Source organism: Zalophus californianus, chromosome 14 (assembly GCF_009762305.2).
Source record: "Zalophus californianus isolate mZalCal1 chromosome 14, mZalCal1.pri.v2, whole genome shotgun sequence".
In the NCBI taxonomy this organism is placed as follows: Eukaryota; Metazoa; Chordata; class Mammalia; order Carnivora; family Otariidae; genus Zalophus; species Zalophus californianus.
In genome coordinates this window covers 43,426,657-43,432,779 of record NC_045608.1, presented here as the reverse complement: position 1 = coordinate 43,432,779, position 6,123 = coordinate 43,426,657, and positions in this window count along the sequence as shown.

Here is a 6,123-nt window from a genome sequence, read left to right as displayed (position 1 = left end):
GTGTAGGAGAACATCTTCATGTTACTATGGAGGGACTTCTACCAGGGTAACACTCGCGCCTCCCACCCTCCCAAGCAAGAGTAGGTTATCTGACTCATGGAGAATCCACTAGTCCATGGATCTCATCAGTTGTGAGATTGCATTAGGGATTCACTCTCTTTCCTTCCCTTTCTGACCTTACTTGTGCAAGTCAGCAAATCCCAGCTTGTGTACAGGACACATGCAGGGCTCCCAGGTTGCACAACTGCAGGGGACCATTGACATTTTATCTTGGAGTTGGGCTGCACATAGGAAACAGCACAAATAGCACAGGCTTCCTCGTCTGCTCTCTGCCCAGTAAGTGTGGCCAGAGGTTGTCTGGCTATGCCAGTGGCAGGATGGACAAATCTAATCAGGGGTAACTTAGTAACAAGTCCATTATGGCCACATATCTAAGACACTCTGTCCAAGCCTGACCTTAACGGTGTAGCTGACATTTTGAAGTCCATCTGTCTGACTCTTCAACCCATTTCTTGGTTGATATTGCACACATCTTCTTGCCATGTTTCTTAACTAAGATGGCCTTGCTCCTTAGTTACCAAGTAGCTATGTGTAATATTTTATAATCCACTTAAATCTTAAACATAATGACATAATTATAAAAGTAAAGGGGTTTGTATGAAATATTGCTTAATCTTAAGAACAAAATGGCAGCTGTGAAAACAGATGAAATAATTAGAGGAAGAAACTTTTTGGAAGCTTCAGGATATTTTAAAAGTAATTAGTACTAGTTAGCAATAAACTTGTGTTCTCAGAAATTACACTTAAAGGGGGAACATGGATTACAGAAAAAAATCTGCCACTCTAGGATGAACCACTGGACTTCCTAAACAACAGTTTCCTTTTTCAACAAAATTTGGGTTTGCTGAAAAAGAGTGTGCAGATGTCAGCCATGACTTTAAATGGTCCCAAACTTGGATAACAGCAAACTAATGAGGAAGCGTTCTAAGGGTCAGAGTAGCACTGGATAATTTCCTATGACTAACGTTTCCAGAACTGTACTCTTCTCTTCCTGAGAAAAATACCCAAAGCCCAAAGCCTTGTTTCTTCCATTGGCCAACTAGTCACCTCTTAGGATAGGACACATATGTTGACAGGTGTGGACTGTAGCTGCTCAAAAGTGACATTAGTCTCCTTAAAGTAATAATATTTCAAGTTTTGCTTTGAGTTGATCTGTTTTCCAACAGAGCTAAAAGGTTTCCAACTAAAACAGAGAATTGGTGGATAATCAAGACAGCTGAAATGAGGCGTGGGCTGGACTTTGAGTGTGTCCTGTAATTGCCCATCCTGGTACCCAAGGGACCATAGATAAACTCCAAACAGCATTTTGCTCAAACACAAGGACCAACTTCTAAGGGCCCTTGAAAGGTAGGTAGGCCAGCTCAGAACAGTCAGTGTGACCCACATAGAAAGTACTAAGCACATAATACGTATTGGCTCTCTAATTCCTCAAAACTTTAAAGGGACCCATGATGATCTTAAGATTTCAGTAGCCAGAGAGACCCAGACTACAATTGGCTATGGTGACCAAGAGTTCTCCAATTGTTTTTAAACAAATCATTAGCTGAATTTTCAGTTCAGCTCATCGATTATCAAATTGTAGTGGGCCTGAAATACTATCTATTGCATTATTTATATGCTAGATTTTATCATTTATCTACTTAAAATGTGTTTGCATATTGTCAAAAAATGCCAGACAGTTATACACATAATCTTCAAAATGTTTTATCTAAGAGTTTACTTACTCTACTTCATATTATGGCTTATATTTCCAAAGAAATTTGTTTGGCCTATATAGGGATATACATACCAGAAATTTCAAATTAAAAAAAAAATGTTTAAAGCTTTAATGAGTCCTATAAAAACATACTTGTGTAGAGGGGAGAAGATCAAGAAGACAGAGCAGGAAGATCCTGAACTCACCACCTCCCATGGACATACCAAAATTTCAATTACATATAGAACAACTCTGAGAACAACCTGCAGACTAGTAGAACAGCTTTTCCACACCTAAAGATATAAAGACAAAGAAAAAGCCACACTAAGACAGGTAGGAGGGACAGAGACGTGCTCTAGTCAGGACCCACACTCCTAGTACATTCAACCACATGTGGGAGAAATGTCACAAATGTGGAGGTCCTCCCTGAGGAGCAAGGGGTTCAAGCCTCACATTAGGCACCCCAGCTCTGGACCCCTGCACAGGAAAGATGAGCCTCCATAACATCTGGCTTTGAAAATTAGCAGGCTTACCTCCAGGAGAACTGAGACTCCACTTTCAAAGTGCCCATGCACAAACACACACTCTGAGACCCAGCACAGAGGGAGGAGTTTGAAAAGCTCCTGAGCCGTGTGTGAAGGAGATTTATTGACTAGTTTTATGGCATGTGCCAAAGGAACAGAAAGTTGTAAGAACTTTCTCCACAGATTGAAGTGCTCGCAGGCACCATTTTCCTTACTCTCCTTCTACCCTGGCACTGATGGGTGACATTTCTCATACTCTGCATCTACTTTACTGCCACCACTCACCCTACCCAGGTGTCCCCCTGTGGACCTGTCCTGCCCAATTCACCCACTCCAAAGTGACTCCCACCCTACCACACCCCATGGATAGCCTCAGCCAGGACCAGTGCCCCCCCTCCCAAAACACTTCCACCCTGGCACACCCAATGGACATCTTCTCCACCAAAGCAACTCCCACCCCTGGAGGGGGGTGGCCCTGCTCACCAGGGCATCTGCAATAGTCAGAACTGGGTTTTGCAGCCAGCCACACCAAGGACCAGCCCCACCCATCTGTGCACACCAATAAATGTAATAGAGAGCAGAAAATAATAGAAAATCACAATGAAACTAAGAACTAGTTCTTTGAAAAGATAGACAAAATTGATAAAAGTTTGGCCAGACTCAACCAGAACAAAAAAGAGAGGACCCAAATAAATAAAATCAGAAATGAAAGAGGAGAAGTTACAATCAACACCCAGAAATACAAAGGATTATAAGAAGCTACTACAAACAATTATATGCCAACAAATTGGACAAACTAGAAGAAATGGATAAATTCCTGGACACGTACAATTTTCCAAGACTGAATCAGAAAGAAAATAGAAAATCTAAACAGAATAACTACTAGTAATGAAATTATATTGGTCATCAAAAAAACCCTAAAAACACAAGTCCAGGACCAGATGGCCTCACAGGGGAATTCAATCAAACACTTAAAGAAGAGTTAATACCTATCCTTCTCAAACTATTCTAAAAGATCGAAGAGAAGGAATGCTACCAAATTCATTTGATGAAGCCAGCATTACCCTGATACCAAACAAAACCAGACAAAGACACTACAAAAAAAAAAAGAAAGAAAGAAAGAAAGAAAGAAAGAAAGAAAGAAAGAAAGAAAGAAAGAAAGAAAAGAAAATTACAGGCCAATATCCCTGATGAACATAGATGCAAAATTCCTCAACACAATATTAGCAAACCAAATTCAACAATACATTAAAAGGTATTACTCAGCCATAAAAGAAGAATTAAATCTTGTGATTTGTGGCAACATGGATGGACCTAGAGGGTATTATGCTAAATGAAATAAGTCAGACAAAGAAAGACAAATGAATATGATTTTACGTACATGTGGAATCTAAAAAAACAAAACAAAACAAAACAAATAAAAAAACAAAAAAACAGACTCTTAAATACAGAGAACAGACTAGTGGTTGCCAGAGGGGAGGTGGGTGGGGGGATGGGAGGAATAAGTGAAGGGGATTAAGAGGTACAAACTTCCTGTTATAAAATAAATAGGTCATGGAGATGAAAAGCACAGCATAGGGAATTATAGTCAATACTATTGTAATAACATATGGTGACATCACTTATCGTGGTGAGCAGTGAGTATTGTATAGACTTGTCAAATCACTATGTTGTACACATGAAACTAATATAGCACTATATGTCAATTAAACTTCAGTAATATATTTAAAAAAATAAAAGGATTACACATCAACAATCAAGTGGGATTTATTCCAAGGATGCAAGGATGTTTCAATATCTGCAAATCAATCAACATATTATACCAAATTAACAAAATTAAAGATAAAAATCATACGATCATCACAATAGATGAAGAAAAAGCACTGGACAAAATCTAACATCCATTTATGATGAAAACTCTCAACAAAATCAGTATGAAGGGAACATACCTTAACATAATAAAGGCCATATACAACAAACCCACAGCTAACATCATACTCAATGGTGAAAAGCTGGAAGCTTTCCCTCTAAGATCAGGAACAAGGCAAGGATGCCCACTTTTGCCACTTTTATTCAACATAGCACTGGAAGTCCTGGCCACAGCAATCAGATAAGAAAAAGAAATAAAAGTCATCCAAATTAGTAAGGAAGAAATAAAACTGTCACTATTTAAAGACGACATGATACCATATATAGAAAACCCTAAAGACTGCACCAAAACCTACCAGAACTAATAAATGAATTCAGTAAAGTTACAGGATACAAAACCAATATACAACAATCTGTTGCCTTCCTATACATTAATAATGAACTAGCAGAAAGAAAAATTAAGAAAATCTCATTTACAACTGCATCAAAAAGAATCAAATACATAGGAATTTAACCAAGGAGGTGAAAGACCTGTACTCTGAAAACTATTAGACATTGATGAAAGAAATTGAAGATGACACAAATAAATGGAAAGATATACCATGCTCATGGACTGGAAGAATCAATATTGTTAAAATGTCCATACTACGCAAAGCAATCTACAGTTTCAATGCAATTCCTACAAAAATACCAAGAGCATTTTTCACAGAACTAGAACAAATAATCCCACAATGATCCTGAATGGAACCACAAAGACCCTGAATAGCCAAAGCAATCTTGAGGAAGAAGAACAAAGCTGGAGATAATCACTCCCTGACTTCAAACTATACTATGAAACTAAAGTAATCAAAACAGTGTGGTACTAGCATAAAAATAGACACATACATGAATGGAAATGAATACAAAGCCCAGAAATAAACTCACATGTATATGATCAATTAACCTACAACAAAGGAGGCAAGAAAATGCAATGGGGAAAAAACAATTTCTTCAACAAATGGTGTTGGAAAAACTAGACAGTTATATGCAAAAGAATGAAACTGGACCACTTCTTTACACCATACACAAAAACAAACTTAAAATGGATTAAAGACTAAATGTAAGAACTGGGACCATAAAACTCCTGAAAGAAAACATGGGTAGTAAACTCTTAGACTTTGGTCATAACAACATTTTTTTGGATCTGTCCCCTCAGGCAAAGGGCAATAAACAAAAACAAACAAGTGAGACTACATCAAACTAAAAAGCTTTTGTACAATGAAGGAACTATCAATAAAACTAAAAGGTAACCTACTGGATGGGAGAAGATATTTGCAAATTATATACTCAATAAAGGTTAATATCCAAAATATGCAAAGAACTCATACAACTCAACAGCAGAAACCCCACAATCTGATTAAAAAATGAGCAGAGAACCTGAATAAACATTTTTCCGAAGAAGACATGCAGATGGTCAACAGACACATGAAAAGATGCTCAACATCACTAATCATCAGGGAAATGCAAATCAAAACCACAATGAGATATCACCTCACACCCGTCAGAATGGCTAGTATTAAAAAGACAAGAAAGAACAAGTGTTGGCAAGGATGTGAAGAAAAAGGAACCCTCATGCACTGTTGATGGGAATGTAAATTGGTGCAGCCACTGTGGAAAACAGTATGGAATTTCCTCAAAAAATTAAAAACTGCCATATGATCCAGCAATTCCACTTGTAGGTATTTATCTGAAGAAAATGAAAAGACTAATTCAAAAAATATATGCACCCCTATGTTTACTGCAGCATTATTTACATTTATTATAGTATATGTAATATAGTCAATCATACTACATTTACTTTGTATGGTGACAGATGGTAACTAGACATCATGGTGATCATTTCATAATGTGTATAAATGTCAAATCACTATATTTTATACCTGAAAACTAATGTAATATTGTATGTCAACTATACTTCAAAGAAAAAAAATTTAT